The sequence below is a fragment of the Vicugna pacos genome, chromosome 11 (assembly GCF_048564905.1).
Source record: "Vicugna pacos chromosome 11, VicPac4, whole genome shotgun sequence".
NCBI lineage: Eukaryota > Metazoa > Chordata > Mammalia > Artiodactyla > Camelidae > Vicugna > Vicugna pacos.
In genome coordinates, this window is record NC_132997.1 from 96,032,229 (window position 1) to 96,054,382 (window position 22,154).

The 22,154-nt window shown below is 38.1% G+C and overlaps 1 long non-coding RNA gene across 1 annotated transcript in view; it reads right to left on the reverse strand.

Annotated features, from left to right (window-relative positions):
* The window catches only part of LOC140699469 (uncharacterized), a 27,680-nt gene extending 17,437 nt beyond the window's left edge, over positions 1-10,243 (reverse strand). The window contains exon 1 of the long non-coding RNA XR_012077658.1: positions 10,130-10,243. This is a non-coding gene — a long non-coding RNA (uncharacterized lncRNA). The remainder of the gene's footprint in view (positions 1-10,129) is intronic.
* Between the last annotated feature and the right edge of the window lie 11,911 nt (positions 10,244-22,154).

Sequence of the window (22,154 nt, forward strand, 5' to 3'; positions counted from 1 at the left end):
TGTCACTTTTATGCTCACCACAGGGTCATGCTTTTTAAAATAGATATTGTTGAGACCATATTAAAATTGATAAACTAAATGAAACAATTCTGCTCTTATTTCGATTTGTAATGTCATTTGGAACTGTTGTTATAATCTAGTAACAATGCACTAGACACATTAGAAACACTGTTCCCTCTTCCCTGGTGGCACAGTGTATTGCAGTGATAGTGCCTGCACACCGCAGAGTACAGTGCAGTGAACAGAACGGCACTGAGCACACAGTAGGTGCTCACACAATTGCTGAATGCACTGAGTAATGGTGTGATATGGAATTGTTATTGATGAGAGAACAAAGAAAAACACAGAACCTGTTTAAGACATGAAAGATGCTCGTGTCAGGATGAGCAATGAGTTCTTACCTACACCAAATGTGCAAAGCAGCTTTTTGGAGACAAAAACAAAAGGTTACTTTGAAGGCAATCAATTTTGTTTAATTTTAACATGGCCACATTTATGCCAAGTGATTAGCATTTTCTCGTTAGCTTAGCAACTGTGATATGGCTAAAATATTTGGCAAAATGCTGATTTTATAAGTCAGATGTTGTGTCAGCCTTGCTAAATGATGTAGATATAATTTTTAAATCACCCAACCACTTCACAATTGTTTAAATGGGCCGTAATAGCTTTTCATCAAAAGAACGATATTTTCTTTGGTGGAAAGATAGATATTTAAAGTACTGAAGATAATGTTGAATATTAGAAAAAAAGGGAACACATTTGAGGCATTTGAAAGGTAGAGATATTGGATATTAAAGAAAAATCACTCCCTGGAGGAACCTGCCATGGTAGTTTTCACAAGGCCAGGAGCTAGGGACGAGGTCCTGGGGTACTGCCTTCCCGGACCACGCTCTGTGGGGTTGCAAGGGAAACAAAGAGCCTGTACTGCCCACCCTGAAATTCATTTTTATTTTGATTTTGCCTTTTCATGTCAATTAGAGACTCTTTGTTAGAATGATTACATAATTTTCGCAGAACTGTGTTATTGCGGACTGGAGGATATAAAGCCTCTTAAATGTGACTAATGTACTCACAAATTCCTGCCCAGAGCAGAATTTCTCAAGGGAGCCTCCTGCATACTTATCTTTTTAAAGTGCAGCGGAGAGAGATGTAAATGCCCAAGAGATAGAAGCGAGGCTTTTGGCTGAGATGAGGGATAAACTCCTTGTTCAAACAGCCAGCAGTGGTTGCAGGAACCAAAGCATCCTTTGCTTTGGAACTCATCTCCACGCTCGGATCCTGTCTTGTGATAAGGTTACATTGAATGGGGCTGGCATCCTTCAAGGTTACTGTTCCAGAAAAATATTTGCAAATAATTTGACGTGCTGTCAGCTAGCAGGCTGCAGTGAATTCTTATAATTCAACATACTAATGTGGGTTTTCATGCCTTAAGCTATAAATAAGTTGGATATGCAAAAGTTTCTGTAATGTTTATTTAATAACAATATTTTAAAAATAAATCTTGATTATTCCATCGCGCTCCAATGGAAGTCTTCCACTCTGACGGTTGTCTGTGACCTCAGGCAGTTTCTTCCTTCCTTTGTCTCATTTGATATCACTAAAGAAACATGCTTGTTTTTCTTTTCAGGCTTTTGGAAGTAGCACTCTGATGCTTCTGCCTACATGCTCCCCATCCAAGTCTCTGCTTGTTAAATGACTGAACTCAATTCAAGTTGAATAAACCCAGTGGGATAGTGCCTCCACGGGCACGGGGCCCTGGGCTGGGGCCACAGGAAGTAAAAGCAGGCACCCCTGGACCTGGAGCCCCAGACTCGTAAAAGACCAATCACATCACAAAACCAGTGCCCCTGGACTCTGAGAACACAGAAGAGAATCATTGATTGGTTTGCAGAGGAGGTGACCCTGAGTGGCATCTGCAAAGATGTACATATGATTTCATCAAGGGAAGGCGCAGGAGCCAGGTTGCTGGCAGAAGGATCTGATCTGACTGCACAAAGATGGGGAGGAGAGAGGGCGGCTCATTAAGGCAAGACAAATTGTAACAGCCATTCTTCTACTAAGTATCTGGAATGAAGTCATTTAAACTATGGATCAGCCAAGTACATCTGCATGGCTCTGAGCATGCCTTGCAGAAGACCTCCAGGAACTTCCTGAAGCTGGGCGCAGCCAGGAGCAATGGGGTTGAGGTCAGCACATATCGGGATCCTGGGGGACTGAAGGACATCTGTCCAAGTAGGGGCACTCTTCCAAGGGCCCAGGGCTACACACCCTTTGTCTGGGGTTGCTATCGCTGGTCCTAAAGGACGCTGACATCTGACAATGAAAGGACACTGAAGTGATGCTCAGGCTTAACTGATGCACGCATGTCCCAGTGTGCCCTACAGTCTCAAGGCTGGAGTGGTGGATGCTGCGGGGTGGCAGAGGCAGGAGGGGGGAACAACGTGGTGGCTTCACATTGTCTCCAGGGCTGTTCCTAGAGCCAGGGTGGGTCCTGACTTCGGGGAATTTGGTGGCCAGTGCACAGGGCACAGCTGGGGAAGAGGAGGTTAGCACCCACTCGCTCTGAGGCAGGAGGTGTGGCTTCTCAAGCCACTGAGACTATTCCCTTAAAAAATAACTTTATTGAAATATAATCTATACACTGTACAATATGCCCACTTAAGGTGCACAATTCAATGAAAACAAATACATGTATGTTCATGTATGACTGAAGCATTGTGCTGTACACCAGAAACTGACACAACATTGTAAACTGACTATACATCAATAAAAAGGAATGCAAATAAAAAAAAATGCTGACCTTAAAAAAAGTGCACAAATTCAATTCTTATATATTCACAGAATTGTGTACCAATGCCGCAGTCAACTTTAGAATATTTTCATTACCCCCAAAAGAAAACCCACACCCCTGACCTGTCACTCCCCACCCCATCGCTCTCCATTTCTCCGTTCTCCCAGCCATAGGCAACCACTACTCCTTCTGTCTCTATAGCCTTGCCCATTTTGCACAGTCAAGTAGAATCATAACTTGTGGTCTTTGTACTGGCATCTTCCACTCAGCATAACGTTTTCTAGGTTCGTTCATGTTGTAGTTGTAAGCTCCTTAAGTACCTGACACACAGTCGGTGCTAAAACACAAATGCTGAATGAAACAATTTCAGTGGCGGTGGGGCAGCCAGGGATCCGGACTTGCCCTGAGAAGACCTGGGTTTCTTCCCCGCCCAGCTCGGCCACACACCCTGGGCTCTCGTTCCGCCTCACTTCAGCGCTCATCTGTACCATCAGGGAGGCAGTCCCTGGTTCATGGAGACTTGCATGACTCAGCGACTGTAAATTATTTTTGTGAATGTCAATGTCATATCTATGTATAGGGAAATACTGTGAACACAGCAGGTAAAGAATTCCAGCCTCCGGAGCAGAGCAGCGGTCGGTAGCCTAGCAGTCCAGGTAACTATTGTACTAATGCCTTATCCGCTTCCTCTCCTGCCCCACAGTAAAATACACAGGTAAAATAAAGGTTAAACCAGCCTTGAAAATATCCATGTTGCTTTTTGAGCATACACAATTTGGGGTAAAGAATTTACTCATTACAGTTATACTCCACTAAGCAGAAATATATCTACAACTTTGAGTTCTTTTTATATTTTAAGTAAGTAGACTGGCTGTTTTTTCTCAAGCAAAGTCATAATTGTATTTATTTTAAATTTATATCCTGTCTGCTTCAAAAAGGGATTTGAGGCAGCCAGGAAAATCATAAGCTATAAAGTGAGCAAGCTCCATTTTATACTAATAAAATAAAAGTTAGGATCTCATCAGTGAAACAACTTCTCTTTGTGCTGTACTGTGTGCAAATATTTGGATTACTAAAGTGAATTTATGAAGCAATTACTTTTAATGCTATAAGAGGAAATTAAGTACTCATTGATTCTTGATTTATAAGCTAGAGCTAAAGATCATGAAAAAGCAAATATAACTTAATTAAATGTCCCTTGGCTTTGCTACCCTTGAGGTCTTCACTCATAAAGTTAGTAAAACAAACCATTCCTAGAACATAAATGTATATTGGCTCTTCCAGTTGGGAAGGCAAATAATTTACTGGTTAAATATATTCAGCAAAGTTAACCCAAGTGAGAGATTTTCCCAGTGTCCTCTGTGGCTTGAAGAGATAAAAGCTATTGTTGTAGTTTTAAGGAAACCATTGTCCTGGGAATGACAGGCACTCACTTGCTGTAAAAAGGAGTAAACAAAAGGGCATCTCATTTTTTTTCTATTAGAAAATATATTTTAATATGCTCACAAAATAGACTATGAGATCTGTGAAAGAAATAGAGCTTTATAGTCTATTCATTGGCTATACACTTGTGGTTATTCATTGCTGACAGTGAACACATTAACCTGGGATAATTTAATTGAATCTTCTAGTAATGTTGCTATTTTTCTACTCTGAAGTATAAATGATTTTTAAAAATTGGGTTCTAAAATGTAACACTTTAAGTGATGTACACAGCAAATCAAGGAGCCAGTGCAAGTCTCCTTTTGTGCTCTGTGAGTTATCGATCAGAACAGAAAGACTAAAGAAAGGAAAAATAAAAGAAAAAACACAGCAGCAAAAGAGCGTCAAATGGAAGTAAGCCCAAGGAGAGCTCGCCATGAGGAAGCTCCTCTTACACCTCCTTTTCCTGCCCTCTTTGGTCCCCCATTGAGATGAGTGAAGTCAAGGTGTAGGCTTCCTATCTAGTTGGGTCAAGGGAGGATTTATTCAAATTAGCTGTTAAGTGAGCACTAACATTAAGAGTTCCAAATTTCTCGTGGAAAATAAAGGTTTTGAGAAATTCTCCTCATCATTGTGATAGACCAGAATCTCATCCTCAATGGGATATCAAGCTGGTTTGAGAAAGAAAGTAGCAAGAGAATTGGCTTTTGAGATCCTAGCCAGGAAATGTTAGGGTAACAGTTATGAAAGATGGAATATACTGACTCCAAGGAGATAGAATTATCACCAGCAGGGCCTGTATTTTAAAAGCGCGTTTTTAAAGAAGTACTGATGGGCTGATAGGTTGGTCTTGTGATTCGGCAAACATTTACGTCTAGCGGTCACTTGGCATTAGGGGCGTTCTGCAGTGATGGAGATGTTTTCCACCCTATGACTGAATCCATGACTTTGGCCTCATCAGCATTATATTCTAATCATAGGTACCAATGACCTAGATTTGCATGCAGTATGAAGTACACTAAGAATGTAAGAAAATCAAAGTAGAAAATGAGTTTGCTAGGGTTGCCTTAACAAGTAGCACAGACTGTTCTCACAATTCTGGAGGCTGGGAGTCTGGGATCAAGGTGCCTGCAGCGTTGGTTTCTTCTAAGGCATCTTTCCTTGGCTTGCAGGTGGCCATGTTCTCCCTGTGACTTCACATGGTCCTCTGTCTGTGTCTGCATCCTAATCTCTTATACGGAGACCGGTCATATTGGATTAGGGCCCGCCCCAATGACCTCCCTTTAACTTAATGACCTCTTTAAAGACTCTGTCTTCAAAAACAGTCATATTCTGAGGTCCTGGGTTTAGTACCACAACCCATGAATTTAGGGGGACACAATTCAACCCATAAAAGAAGAGAAAACTGAGGCAGACACATGGTTGAGTCAATAACAAAGGACTAAATGAGCAAATCTTATCTTTTCCTCTGTATTTTTGTCCATGTCTGTCAGTGGTGTGCTGGTAAAGTCTGGCCAAAACACTGAGAAATAAAAAACCTGATTTTTAGCATTTGCTGATTTCCCTGGTGTAAATATTCCCAAGATGGCGCATTTTCAACATACCAAAATGACGTCACTGAACAGAGTAGAGAGGAAACCCGCAGCTCGCTCTCATGAGCAGGTGTAGGCTGGCTCCCAAACCACCACTGATACAGGGACCAAGACAGAGAAGTAAAGAGGAAGAAACTGAAGCTCAATTTTGGTATTTTGAAAACTATTCCTAGAAGGGTTGACAACGGCAGGAGGTTTAAAAATGTTGATTAAAGTGAATTACAGATAATTTTCATTTTGTTCTTTATTCATTTTGCTCTTTTTTCATTTTGCTCTTATTTTCTTGTTAAAGATGAGAATTTAAAAAATATATGGAGAAAGGACTAGATAAAAAAGGACATAATATAAACGGTGTTAAAAAGAGCTCCCATTCCTGGTAATGTGGAAGACTAGGAACCCTGAGACACACTCCAACACACACAAATCCCTTTTAAGAGTGTCAGTGACAAAAAACAGGGCACCGGGTAAGCTGCTTTTCTTCTTGAGAGCATCTGATGAACAGGATAACCTTGAACTTTGATTTTCATAGCTCCATGGGAATAGGAGACAAAACTCAAGGTCTATGTAAGGATGGAGTCTAAATGGAGAACCCATGCTGGTACCCTAAAGCAATGTTTTTTCCTTAATCGAGGGTGATTTTGCCAACCAGGGCACACTTCACAATGTCTGGAGACATTTTTGATTGTTATGGCCGGAGAGCTGCTACTGGTGCCTACTGGAGAGAGACCAGAGCTGCTGCTAAACACCCTGCAGTGCACAGGACAGCCTCCCAGGACAAAGAATTATCTGGTTCAAAGGTCAATAGTGATGAGGTTGAGAAACCCTGCTCCAAAGGCTTACATCACCAGTATAAGAGTGAACTAGAAATTAAACCACCTTTCTCTCATCCCCGCAAATGCTAGCAAAATTATGTGTTTGAACCATGGTGCTGGGGTGGTGTGTCTCCATGAGAATTCATAAGCACAAGCTGCCCCTATACAGATTTGCACCTCAAATTCCTTCCAGCTGATACTGATTTAGCTCATTTACCTCAGGCTAATTTAAAGTGGTTACATGCCTGCTGTCCTCCCAGGTACTTTGCAGAAGCAAACCACCTCTCTCATCTCTGGGCAGATCCACCTTAACTTGAGCCTCAGATGCCCCATACATATACATTTTGGAGAAACACACACACATAGTAAAAGACAAGAAAATAATGTATCAATAGTGAATGCCAGCAGAAAGAGAAGAGAACTAGCCTCCCCAAGACTTTGGTTGTTGAAATTAAAACACAGAGGATACAAAATAAGGATAGGTAAATATTTAAAGAAAAAAATGAGTAAAAGGAAATATGATTGAAGAAAAAGATTATAAATAATGACCAAGCATATTTGAAAAATAGAATTAAAAAATAAAAAACAGAATTATTACTAAATGAAAAACAGAATGACTACTATCAAAAATTCAAGGGAACACAATCAGACACAGCAGATGAGAGTTAGTAAAATAAAAGGTAGGGCGAAACAGTTTCACAGTGAAGCACAGAGAGATTAAGATGCAGAAAAGAAGAGTGATGAAAAGGTGCAGAGGATGGAATAAGAAGGTCCAACTTATGTCTAATTGGGGATTTCTGAAAAAGAGAAAATGGTGCCAGTGCAATATTTGAAGAGATAATGACCAGTCATTTTCCACAACTTATGAAAGATGCCAACCCAGAGATGGAGCAATCCCAGTGAACCCCAAGCAAGATGGATAAATAAAAGAAAATCCTACACATAGACCCATCACAGTGAAACTGAGACAGAAACAATCTTGAAAAAAAAATCCAGAGTGAGTTAAATTCACTTCAAAAGAATGACAATTAGGCTGATTGCTGACTTCTCAGTAGGAACCACAGAAGCCCAAGCAGGACTGAATGGTATTGTCATCATCCTAAGAGAAAATAACTATCAATCTAGAGTAATGTACCCAGTAAAATATCTTCCCCCCAAAGCAGACTTTGGTGTCTGTAGAGCTCTAAGTAAAGGAAATTCTACGAGACGGACTTTAGGCAGAAGGAAAGTGATCCAGATGGAAGGTCTGAGATGCAAGAAGGAACAAAGAGTGAAGAAAGAATGTGCAGCTTAACAAATATGAACTGAATAAAGCAACATTAACAACTCCCCCGGGGTGAAAAAGATAAATAAGAACACTTACAAAATAGCACTAACGTCTGGAGGGTGTGATCAGAATTAAAGTGTCATTAGGTCTTGTATTGTCTGGGAGGAGAGCAAAGATAGTCATTCGTTACATATTTTGGTAAATTAAGTGTGTGTCTTGAAGTCTCTAGGGTAACAATTAAAACAGTAAAAATGAGATTCATTCTTAACTAACAGAGGGAAAAGGGAAGGACTCATGTATAAAAACTTTAAAAACAAAACTACAAATATTTTGTTTAGGGATACAAACGCATGATAAAACGTTTAAAAAATAAGGAAGATAAACAGAAGTGCGGATCACAGTTACTCAGCAGGAAGTGGAAGGAATCAGATCAGGGAGGAACACGAAGGGGATTGACTTCAAACGTAACTGAAAGTTTTTCTTAAACCGAGTGATGGGTACATGATCACTGAACTGTTGTTACTTACAACTTAAATGTAGCTCAATCTTTTGTATTGACTCAAATTAGATTACAAAAAAAAAAAAAGATTTTCAAAAGAAAAGGAAAAAATACTCCCCAACACTTTATTTTTTGTAAACACTAGTAACTCTCAAGAGTCAGAGAGATTTGTGTAAATGGCTCAACTCCCTCTCCTAAACCATCTGTGGGCTGCTACAATCCTCTTGGCTCCACCAGCACCTCACTTAGCACGTAGTTTATAGAAGACGTTAAACACATGCTATTGTGTTTGAATTAAGATAAAAGAAGCTGTAACTATCAGTAGGATGACTGTACTTAAGTTAAAGGGACACTCTTATTCACGTTATTTAATGCTTTTCATAGCAAAGCTTAAATAGTGTCTTTCATCTCTTTAGGGGGCTGTCTTGATTTGGGTTCTCCTGGAAGCAGATCCAGAGATAAGGATTGAAGGGATAAGTAGTTTATTTGCAAGGTAATCCCAGGAAATACTGGCAGGGGTGTGGGGAAGTGAGACAGGGAAGGGAGGGAAGCCCAAAAGGAGGAATTACGCAGCCAGCTTTTCACTGAGCTGGGCTCAGTCCCTGTGTGGCCTCTAGCAGAAAGCTCACATGTGCCTCAGAGTTAGCCCAACCACCGGGCTTGGCAGTCCCCTGTCACCAGGTGAGGCTGCTTCCCGAGGACCCCCTTCCAAATTTCTGACTTGTCCTGTGCACAGCCCAGCCCTCTCTCTGGCTGGAGATAAAGCCCCCTGGCAGAGAGCTGTGGTGTTTGCAGTAAGCCTCCTTCGGCTTGCAGAGGGGAAAACTGGGGGAACGTGGGCAGGACACCTACAGCATCTGCCAGAACACTGGAGTCCTTCTGGGTAGAAAGCTGAGATGTGGGTGCGTGGGCAGGAGTGGCGGAATTTAGCTTTGGGGAATCAAGTTAGAGAAAAGAAGCCTTGAGATAGTCAAATGGGATAAAAGGGTGGTGGTGGGGCAACTGCAGTAAGGTGATGGCCTCCGCGGCAGGCGGGGCACAGAGGTGCGCTGACGCAGCTCGGACAGTGACGGCTGTGACCGTAACTGGGGCTTGTCTGAACACAGACGTAGAGACTTAGGGGCTTTACAAGCGTGAGCATTCTACGTACGGCAAGGGTAAAAGACCAGCAGTGAGCAGCGGAGTTACCACGAGAAAAAGGTCAACCTTCTCCTGCAGGGCAGATGTGAAGAGAGGTGACAGGCATGTCATCCTTAAGGGTGACTCAATGGCTGTAGTTTCATTTCCACAGGACATATATATACTGAGATAGGCACTGATGAGGCAAGCAGAATAAAACAGACTACAGGATGATTATGAAGCAGAGAATTCAAGGGAAGAGGCGCTGAGTGAGGCGACCGTTAGGGAGGTCGTGAATGGACATGGGCTGGCTGTTTTTCTGGAACCCACCCGCCCACTGTTACCCCGGTTCCCTCCCCCCTGAGGAATGTATCAGTCTTCCATTATTAGCCACGTGTCTTAAGGTGGCAAGGACCCACTTTCAACTCTGGGACAGGCCCCAAAAGAAAACAGATTCCCCAAAGAAAGTAGAAAGGAGAGAAACCAGATTCTAGCAGCATTGTTACTGAGCAAAGGCTCCCTGCCTGATGCTCAAAGACGCCAGTGCAACGGTACCGGCTTCAGAAAAAAGAAAGAGCTTTATTGCCAGGTTGACCGACAAGGGGACAGGTGGCAAGGCTCTCCTACCTGTCTCCCTGATCCAAGCATTGGGGTGAAATTTAAGGGGTTAGGGGCAGAAGCTGATTGGCTGGTCTCGAAATGGTCCAAACAAGCTACTCAGGCTGCTGGAAGCCAGCTTTTCCTTTCTGAAGGCGTTCTCTCCTCATAAAGGGCTCTGATGGCAATGTTTCTGTTCTCTGAGTTCCGTAGACTGAGGATTCTTGGTTCCAGGGTCACCCTGGAGACAGGAGTCCCATCTTGCACATGTACAGTGCTGGCTCTGGAAATAACTCCATGTTTGATTAATCAACAACGTGTTTTAAGGAAGAAAAACCAGTTTAAGCCAGTCAATGTTTTACCTGCTGTTTTAGCATCATCTGGGGCTGCTAAATCGAGCCTCACTTCTTTGTTAGTTACAAAAACCAGTATATTCTGTTTATTGTTTAAGCAAGTTCAAGTTGGATTTTCGATCACTTGCAACATAAAGAGTTATATATATACCTACAAAGAGTATAGTACACAATTAAGATAAAATTGTCATAATCTTTATTAACTAAATAAAACCTAATTATTGAAATATGTAAAGAAAAACTCAAGAAATGTGGGAGGAATACAATTGTACTGGAAGACTTCACAACTCCTCTTTAGGGACCAAATAGGAAACAAAAGTGAGCATGCGGAAATATGAATAATATAGTTAACAAGGCAGGTCTATTAGATGCATTAACTTTACACAGTATACTTTTGCAGGTGCCAATGGTACAGTTACAGACTTTTCCAATTAAACCAAAACAAAACTTAATTATGTTCCCTAAAGGAGAGAAAGGACCGCAGTCTCTTCCAGATATTCCAGGAGCTAATAACAAAAGGTGGACAAGAAAACAGTTTTCCAGGCCTCTGAACCAAACAAGGGCCCTGCTTTCTAAAGCATTTCTTCAATAAAAAAGGAAATAAAATTTGTAACTATAGAATATCTGGGAAATAACTGCAATAAAAATGTGACTTTAAAACCTTTGAGATATAGCGGAAGTTGGACTCTAAGGACATTTTCTATTAAGTATTGTATTAAATAAAAAAGAAAAAATACATAACCCAAGTATCCAAGTCGAGTAATACAAATAATCTGTACTTTCTGCTCAGTTTTGCTGTGAATCTGAAACTGCTCTAAAAAATAAATCTGTTCAATAAAGATTCCATAACTCTTAGGAAAATGCAAGTAAAAAACTGAGACATAAAATTAATGTTGACGAATTATAAAATGGTGTAACTAATAAATAAGCACAAGAGAGTTCTTAGGAGGTGGGGTTTGATGCACTACATTCATCTACTACTTTGCTTAGTCAAGAGCTCAGAGAGAAAGACCAAATTTACAAAACTAGGAATCACACAGGGAAACTCAGCATAGAGGCTGATAAGATTTGAAGGATTCTAAGACAGCACTTGGCTTAATTTTATGTTAATCTACTGAAGTATAAGAATGAAACAAATGATTTCCAAGGAAAATACCCAAGACCATAATCAATTGAAAGAAAATTAGAAAATCTAGATGGCTGATGACCAAAGAAAGGGCTGAGGAAGCAGTTTAAGAAGTCTTAGCCTACAAGGCTCGAGACCCAGAGGGCTGCACGGGCAGTTCATTCAGACCTTCAAGGGGCAGATAATTCCTAGGCTCTGTGAGCGCTGTCAGAGCCCAGAGAAACAAGAAAAGCCTCTAAAATCTGGTTAGAAAGCCACAATTTGTAAGAGGGAGCATGCGACAAACCAACCAACCTGCTGACAGACAAGCAGCAGGATGATTTCACTCAACACCTGGGTCAAAATCAGAATCTGCTATTGAAGTGTAGAATCTATGGGATATTAAAGGAATTATGAGCGAGAGGAGTTTTTAGCGCAAGAGTAAAAATGGTTAATACGATGAAATTATTCCATTAATATATTCCACCATATATTAGCAATAGATACCAGAAATTCATTTGATGCATTCCAGTAGCTACTCCTTACTTTTAAAAAGCCCAGGGTAAAACAGAAATAAACGGATACTTCTTAGATACAATTTTAGGTGTGCGTATGGTATGTGTGTGTATTTTATAACACAAAACAATAGCCAATATCCTGCTTGCTAATAGAACTCTAGAAGCAATGGCCACTACAGTCAATAAAAGACAAGAGTGCTGGTTATTACTATATTACAATTTGAGAGTTATCACCAAATTCCCATGCAGTAAGGTTTAAGCAGTTTATACTTCCATCAACTGAGTATGAAAGTGCCTGTTAACCTACTCTTGTCTATACTGTGTTATCACTCTTTTAAATCTTTGTCAACATGATGTAGAAAATAATAGTTTACAGTAGAGTTAGTGATCATTTCCTTAAGTGTTAGTAAGCTGAATTTTTACATGTTTAAAAGCCGTTTTGTGAATGGCTTTTATGAATAAACTATTCAAGTCCTTTCCCCACTTTTTTGTTTGATATTCTTTGATATTGTTTCATTTGTAAATTAACACTATTAACCCTTTGTCACATAGCTTACAAATATTTTTGTTTGTCTTTAATCTTGATGTTGACATTTTTCTGACATGAAGAAATTTAAGTGTTTTTATAGAATAAAATGTTAAATCATCTCTGAAGTTTTCTGGCCTTTGTGTTTTTATGGAGAAAGGATCTCTTCCAAGAGCATGAAAATATTCTCCACTGTTTTTTTCTAACAGTTTTATAGTTATAGTTACAATTTTGCATTGAACCCTCTGAACCACCTGTAATTTATTGTGGTGTAAGGACAAAGGTAAGGTAAGTTTTCCCATCTCCATCGAATAAGTAATTCATCTTTTGCTCGTTGGTTTCAGGCATCACCCTTAAACACTATTTTCTTGTAACCTCGGGTTTGCTGGTGTTGATTCCACTTGTCTAGTCACTGCTATTCCAGCACATATTGTTTTAGAAACCAGCATTATCAGTTCTAATATTTGTCAGAGCAAATGCTCCATTCTTCTAGGACTTCAGTGTTTTTTCTTGTTATTCTCACAAGTTAGTTCTTCCAGATGAGCTGCAGAATTATTTTGTCAAGTTCCAAAACAAGCTCTGCTGGCATTATGACTGAGACGCTACTGAATTCTAGTTCGATTTAGAAAGAATTATTGAGTATGTCTATCTAAGAGTAAAATATGTTTCTCTATCTTAAAAATCATTTTTATGTCCCTCAGTGGAGTTTTATAATTTTATTCATGTACATCCTATGCTTTCTTCACTAGCTTTATTCTTAGGTGAATTATATTTTTGATATTAGTGTGGATTTTCCATTATGTTTCTTTAAATCATATTTTGAAACTGATTGTTGGCTTTATATTAAAAGTTATCTGTATATTAATTTTAATTGGCAACCTACACGGTAATATAAATAACATAATATTATGAAAAATAACTGTATTTTCCAAAAATATTATAGTAAATAAAGTGGCTTTGTTTTATATTTTTGCAAATCTCTTTGATGTTTGGCTTAATGCAAGATGCCTTGACTCTCTTGGCTGCTTCTGCATTCAGTCTACGGTATTGTCACGTATCATGTAGCCTCTGGAAACCTGTACTATATATTAGTAAAACAATGAGAGTGAAAAAAATCAAGTAACATCTTTATGTTATTATCATGCTCTCAGGAACCTCCAGGGGTCCCCAAAACACACATTGAGGTCCACTGCTCATTACCACTATTATTAATATTATTTACACAGGCTATCAAACATAATTTTTAATGGAATTCTACTGTTTGTTGAATGTCTACATTATGCTAGACCCTCTCTTAAAGTCTTCAGACTTAAATCTTTCAGGGCTGGCATTATTACCTCGTGCCCCCCCCAATTTAGAGATGAGCAAACTGAGACCCAGAGACTCAACCATTTCCCCAAACACACATACTGGCTGGTAATGGTACCAAATTCAAACCCAAGTCTATCTGACTTCAAAGCTCAAACTCTTTCCACCATCCCTGTCTCTCAACATATTTCATTAAAAGCACTGTGCTAAGGTGAATTAAATGACAGCAATTCCTTTGATCTCCTCCTTGAGTGCTCTGTTCCAATGCAACACGCTATTACGGTTCTTTGTGTGGCCAGGACCTAAGCTGACCTAAGCCCTTCCCTGGCCACTGTCTATGCAGGGCAACCAAAGCTCCTCCACGTGCTTCGCTGCCGTCAATTCTGACGAATGTCTCAGAACACGCTTTTAGCATATTGCATCACACGCTCTGGCGTGAGGACGATTATTCTGTAATAAAGGAAAGGATCACATCCGCTCATGAAGAATAGGCAGCAGTGGTAGATCAATTTCTTAAAAAGATTTTCTCTTTATTACTGTCAGGGGTTAGATCTAGGATAGTGTAGCATACAGATAATAAAGGTGAAATACAGGATACTTTGCAGATAACTACTATCCACTTTCTTTTTTCTGACAGTTATGGAGGGAAAGGAAAACCACAGATGTCTGATAAGACCAAGAGACATCCTTTCATTATGTGTCTTAGGAGACAGGAATAAGTGAGAGTAGAGGAGAAAGAGACATAGGGGAAAATTAGGAGGATAAAGGAAAAAACGGAACAGTCTCATATTATATGGGTGGTTTCTGATTACTGCACATCTGCAGACAGTATCTGAGATTTATTTCTGCTCTCTGGGGATTCCTTGCTGGGCTAAAGTTGATGTCTGGAGCTATGTATAGCTTCTGTGAAAGGATCCCTTGGCAAATTAAATTCCACGGTTTTGTCTTCATTCATAATACATACTTTATACATCTCTGCAAATAACCATTGGAATTTAAACGAGAAAGTGACAAAATCATCTTGGCTGTGGATCTAAACAAAATTGGAACAGTTGACTATTCTGAAGTCATCCCTGATCACTTTCTTCTTAACACCAGACTAAGCTTTTCCCATTGAAATGATTCTTTCTCGCTTTCAGAATTATCAACAGTGAAGAATGAAAACAAAGATGCTACAGCACAATTTCTCAAAATAAGTCTCTATGCTAACATCATCCATATGGAAATAGGCAGAAAATCACCATAAACATTTAAAAGAGAAAGGAAAAAAGGAAGAAAACGCAAAGGACTCTGCCCACCCTGCCCACTCTGACCTGGCCGCGAGAGCACTGGAGTCCTTTATAAGCGACTGCGAGTAACTGCAGGCAGATTCAACTTTTTAATGGAATTATTTCAAGATCTAACCTTAAGGTTCGCATAAACACAATTCCAAATCTCAGAGTACTCCGAAGACCTTCACCCCAGGCAAGCAGGAGAAGTAAGACACCCCTGGCCATCAAGCTCACTACGACATAAGCCTGCCACAGTGCAGCATCGAAGTGGGGGTTCATGCTGGTCGTGACTGACGAACTGACCAGCGTTTCAGTCCGTTTGGAGATCTGGGAATTTTCTAGATACACTCAAGTTTCAGGTGAACATTTGTTCTTTTTCTTTCTTTCTTTATTTGTAAATGATCGGTACACTGCTGAAAGAAAGAGAAGTAACAGTACAGCCTACAAAGAAACAGAGCACACGAAAACAAATACATATAAACATAACGGTAACAGAGTGAATAGAAACAGGGGAAACAGTTATCCATAATCTCACCATTTTAACTTGACGATTTGTAGCATTTTAATTTTTTCCCTGCTGATCTTCCCTATGTGCCTATGTAAGTACATGCTCTTTTAAAAAAAAAAAATGGTCACATTATATTGTGATATAATTTGTATCTTGTTTTTTTAAAATTTAGCATTTAGTATCATTAGCATTCACAAAGGTCTTATATAATTTTAATAATTAATTAGTGGATGAACCATAACTGATTATTCCCTTTTGACTATAAGTGCATGTTGTGTCTAAATCGTGTGTGTGTGAGTGTGTGTGTGTGTGTACAATATCTTCATGCATATTGCTTTCCCTTTTTTTTCTTTCTCTTTCCTGGTGTTTCATCTTTGTTTTCTTTTATCTCTAATTCTCACTTCCCCATTTCTTACTTTCTTCACTGAGCCCTAAGTTTAGGATCCATCCACATTGCTGTAGGTATATCTATGTCCTTGCTTTGGCTGCAGTAAACATTCCACGCTGTGCAATCACCCCACACGTTGTAGACTCTCCACTCTCCCAGTGCTGGGATCCTGGGTTACCTCTGACTCCCCTCTGCTACGAATAACCTTGTCCTTAATCCTGTCCCTTTTAGGAACATACTTGTATGTGTCCCTTTTTGGATCTCTTTGAGAATTTCTTGGGGAGGTATATCCAGGGTGAGATTGCTGGATCATAAGGCTTGTAATACTAACCTTGACCAAGAACACCTGAGGTTGTTTTCAGAACGGTTGTAACTTCTTAAGTTCTTACCAGTAGTATATGAAAATTTCATACCTCCATGTCCCTTCTGACACTTGAAGTCATCTCACTTTCTAATTGTAGCCAGTCTCATAGATATAAAGTGATGTCTCATTGCTGGCTTGTCACTCTCTGATTATTAATACATTTGAGTATCTTTAAATTGACCGGCTAGCCTTTTGGGAGTCCCCATCTGTAATTTGCCTTTCCATATCTTTCTCCCATTTTTCTACTGGGGTTGTCCTTTTCTTTTGATTTGCAGGACTTCCTTCACTATCCCAGATACCTTTGTTGGTTTGAGACGCTGCAAATAACTTATATTTTATCATCTTACTTTAATCTTTGTCTATAGTGTCTTTAATGGACCAGAAATCCTTACTTTTGATATAATTAAATTCATTTGCTTTATGCTTTATGATTTGTGCTACTGGAGTTTCATTTAGAAAGTCGTTCCCCTCTCCTAGATCATAAATGCACTGTCCTGTACTTTATTGTATGGGCTTTATGATTTTGTATTTCCAAGCAGGTTTGATTCATCTGTAGTTCACTTTTGAATATGGTGATAGGTAGGAATTTGATTTTTTCCCTCCATATAGGGAGCAAGTTTTCCCAATCTTATCCAATAAGATAATCTGTCCTGTTCATATTGATTTGCAGTGTCACCTCTGTCATGTATTAGGTTCTTATATATACATAAATCTGTCCCTATTGTGTTACATCACACTTTATTTCTTTGTAGTATGTTCAAACAAATGTTAACTCTTCTTTTTCACAATTAATCTAGTTAATCATGGATTTTTTTTTCCTATTTATATGTCAGAATAAGTGTACTGAGTTCCTAAAAACTTCCAGAGGGAACTCTAGCTGATACTACTTTGAATTTATACAGTAATTTGGGACAGATGACATCTTTATAATATTGAATCATCCTACCCGAGAGCATGAAAGTCACTCCATTTATGCAATTTACGATCTATACACTTCACTTGAGTTTTAAAGTTTCCTCCAGAAAACTCTTGAATAGTCTCCGTTAATTCCTGCATACATTGCATTTTTTCTATTGCAAAAAAATATATTTTTTTTAATGGTATCTTCTAGTTGTCATTGCTGCTGTTGCCTAATCTAGCAAACTCTTTTATTAGTTCTTTTATTGATTACTTTTAAATAAAAATATTATTTCATCAAAGTTTTAAAATTTAGTTGCATAGTTATTCATAATTTTCTTATTACATTTCAAATTTCTATTATGAAAGTAGTAATTTTGCCCTATACATTCGATATTTTGCTCACTGATTTTGCTCTTTTCTTAAATAGATGAATAGATAATCATTCTAGATAATGACGGGTTAATCCCTTCTCTTCTAATTCTATGTCTCTATTGCTATGTGAGACAATACCAGTGAGAATTAGCATTCTTGTTTTGCTTCTTTCTTAAAGAGCATGATTGTAAAGTTATTTAATTGAGTATAAGTTTTGGTGTAGGGTTTTTTTGGGAGGGGGTAATTAGGTTTATTTATTTATTTATTAATGGAGGTGCTGGGGATTGAACCCAGGACCTGTGCTTACTAAGTAGGCACTCTGCCACTGAGCTATACCCTCCCCCAGCTGTGGGTTTTTGATACATAACCTCTACTAAGTTAAAATGCACTCCTATTCCTGCTTTGCTAAGAACTATTGCAAAAACCACAAATAAGTGTTGTTTTTATCATATAATTTTTAGCCATCAACTTCAATAATCATTTGCAGTTTCTCCTTTAATCCATGAATACAATGAATTACACTGATAGATATTCTGAGGATGAACCATCCTTGAAGTCCTGATATAAAGTCTACATGATGATAATGTATTTATTAGATTTGGTTCAGTTAATATTTCACTTGTCTATTTATCTTTATAAGTGAAATGAACATGTAATTTTCTTTTCTTGTGTGTGTTTTTTAATCTAGTTTGGGAATCAAGAATATAGTAGCCTCAAAACACTCTGATATAAATCATAGCAATGTTCTCCTAGGGCAGTCTACCCAGGAAAGAGAAATAAAAGCAAAAATAAACAAATAGGGCTTAATTAAACATAAGCTTCTATACAGCAAAAGAAACCATAAATAAAATGAAAAGACAACCTACAGGATCGGAGAAAATATTTGCAAACAATGTGACTTACAAGGGCTTAATTTCCAGAATATAAAAATAGCTCATACAACTCAATAGCTAAAAAGCAAATAGCCCAATCTAAAAACAGGCAAAAGACCTAAACAAACATCTCTCCAATGAAGACATGCAAATGGCCAATAAGCACATGAAAAAATGCTCAGTATCACTAATTATCGAGAAATGCAAATGAAAAAACTACGAGACATCATCTCACACTAGTCAGACTGGCCATCATTAAAAAGTCCACAAACGACAAATGCTGGAGAGGGTGTGGAGAGAAGGGAACCCTCCTACACTGTTGGTGGGAATGTAGTTATGGAAAACAGCATAGAGATTCCTTAAAAAACTAAAAATAGAGTTACCATACAATTCAGGGGTCCCAGGAGGAGTCCTGGGCATATATCTGGAGGAAACTCTAACTCGAAAAGATACATGCACCCCAATGTTCATAGCAGCACTATTTACAATAGCCAAGACATGGAAGCAACCTGTGTCCATCGACAGATGACTGGATAAAGAAATTGTGGTATATATATACAATGGAAAATTACTCAGCCATAAATAACATTATAATAATGCCATCTGCAGCAACATGGATGGACCTGGAGATTGTCATTCTAAGTGAGTTGAGTCAGACAGAAAGAAAAATACTATACGAAATCACTTATATGTAGAATCTAATAAAAGAAAAGACATAAATGAACTTATTTACAGAAGAGAGACAGACTCATAGACATAGAAAACAAACTTATGGTTACCAGGGGGGAAAGAGGATGGGGAGGGATAAATTGGGAGTTGGGGATTTGCAGATATTAATTACTATATATAAAATAAATAAACAACAAGATCCTACTGTATAGCACAGGGAACTATATTCAACAACTTGTAATGGCTTGTAATGGCCTGTAATGAAATAGAATATGAAAAGGAATATATATATATATATATATATATATCTCACTATGCTGTACACCAGATATTATCACAACATTGTAAACTGAGTATATTTTAATTAAAAAAAAGTTAAACATTACCAAGTACTGTTTCTGGAAAAAAACTCAGAATACACTAGCCTTATCAAATAATGTAGGCAGTTTTTTTTTTCTGACTTCTGAAACAACTTATTTAAGAAAAGAATGAATTATTCAGGGGAAGGGTATATATAGCTCAGTGGCAGAGTAAATGCCTAGTATGCATGAGGTCCTGGGTTCAGTCCCAAGTGCCTCCAGTGAAAGATAAGTAAATCAACCTAATTACTACCCCCCAAAACCAAACAAAAAATAGTGTATTAAAAACAAAAAGGAATGAATGAGTCTGTAAAAGATTAGTATAATACACTTATAAAAACCATCAGGATACTTTTTTTGGGGGGGAGTGGGAAGATAACATCTTTTCAATTAATTTAACATTTATTTCATTGACGTTTTAAGATATAATTGCATACCGTTGTTTAAAACTTTCAAACCACAAAAGAAAAAGAAAGGAACAAAGAGGAAATACCAAATCAACTGCAAAGCTAAGTCCAAAATGGCAATAAACACACATCTATCCATAATTACTGTAAATGTCAATGGACTAAATGCTTCAATCGAAAGACACAGAGTGGCAGACTGGATAATAAGACAAGAACCTACAATATGCTGCATACAAGAGACCCACTTTAGGGAGAAGGACATACATAGATTGAGAGTGAGAGAATGGAAAAAGATATTCCACGCAAATGGAGATGACAAAAAAGCAGGAGTAGCCATACTGATTTCAGACAAAATAGACTTTAAAACAAAGGCCATAAAGAAAGATAAAGAAGGACATTTTATAATGATTAAAGTTGCAATACAAGATGAGGCTATTACACTTGTTAATATATACGCACCCAATATATAGGAGCACCTAAATATATAAAAGAAATACTAACAGATATAAAGGGAGAAATTGATGGGAATACAATCTTTGTAGGAGACTTTAACACCCCATTAACATCACTGGACAGATCTTCCAGAGAGAAAATTAATAAGGCAGTAGAGAAATTAAATGATACAATAGAACAATTAGGCTTGGCTGGTATTTTCAGAACATTACATTCCCCCCCAAATAGAATATACATCCTTTTCAAGTGCACATGGAATATTTTTTAGGATAGATCATACACTTGGGCACAAAAAAAGCCTCAATGATTTTAAGAAGATAGAAATTATTTCAAGCATCTTTTCTAACCGCAATGCCATGAAACTAGAAATCAATTACAGAAAAACAAAGGAGAGAAAAAATGACAGCATGGAGATTAAACAACATGCTACTAAAAACCCAATGGGTCCATGATAAAATCAAAGAAGAAATTAAAAAATACTTTGAGACAAAAACTTTTTATTACATTAAAAACTATGTATTGTGCCAGTAGTAATTTTGTCCCTAATATTTATTTAATAACTTTTTTCATTTCTGTTTTTCTCTTGATCAATATTGCCAAGGCCCATCAAACTTATTAATCTTTTGAAAGAAGTAGTTTTCTTTTTCAAATCTTCTCCATTATTTATTTTTCTTTATTATATTAAATTATGTTCTATTTATTATTTCTTACCCTCTTATTTGGTTTGGATTGCTCTGTAAGCTTGTTTTCCAATTTCTTACCTTAGCTTTACTTTACTTTGTGTTTTATCTTTAAAACTTGTTTTTATTGAGACATAATTGACATGCAGTGCAATGAATGATGTTTGCGTACAGGGTGATGAATATTGACAGCTGTATACTCCTATGTACCCCAAACCCCGCTCTACACATAGAGCATTTCTGTGATCCCTGAAATTTCCTCCCACTTGTTTCCACTCAGTCTTCACCAGCCCCCTGAGAGGCAAACACTACTATGATTTCCACCACCATATATCACTTTTGCATTTTCTTCAACATTATGTAAGTGAAATCATGCAGTATGTACTCCTGTGTTTGGCTTCTTTCACTCAGTGTGTTTTGAGATCCATCTTTTTATTACCAAAAAATATTCATTGTATAATTAAAACCATGATTTGCTTATTCATTCACTTGCTAATGGACATTTAGGGTTCTCCCCCTTTCCCAGATAATCATGAACAAATCTTCCAAGAACATTTTTTCACAAGTCTTTTTGGAGACGTATGTTTTCATTTTTCTTGGGTAAATCCCTAAAAGTGAAATTACTGAATCAGAAGTCAGATTCATGTTTAATTTATAAGAAACTACCAATGTGTTTTCCAAAGTATTTATACCATTTGACACTCCCACCACCAATGTAGGAGAATTTCAGTTGCTCTGTATCCTTGCTGGCATTTAATGTTGTTGGTCTTTTCAATTTTAGCTAAGCTAGTGAGTGTAAAGTGGTTTCTTATTGTGGTTTTAATCTGTATTTCCCTCATGATTAACAATGTAAACACCTTATGTGTTTATTGACCATTCATATATCTTCTTTTATTATTTGTTTTGTCTTTAGCTTATTTTTAATTGGATTAATTATCTCTTTATTACTGAATTGTGGAAATTATTTGCACAGCCTGGATCCAACTCTTTAGTGAGATGGGG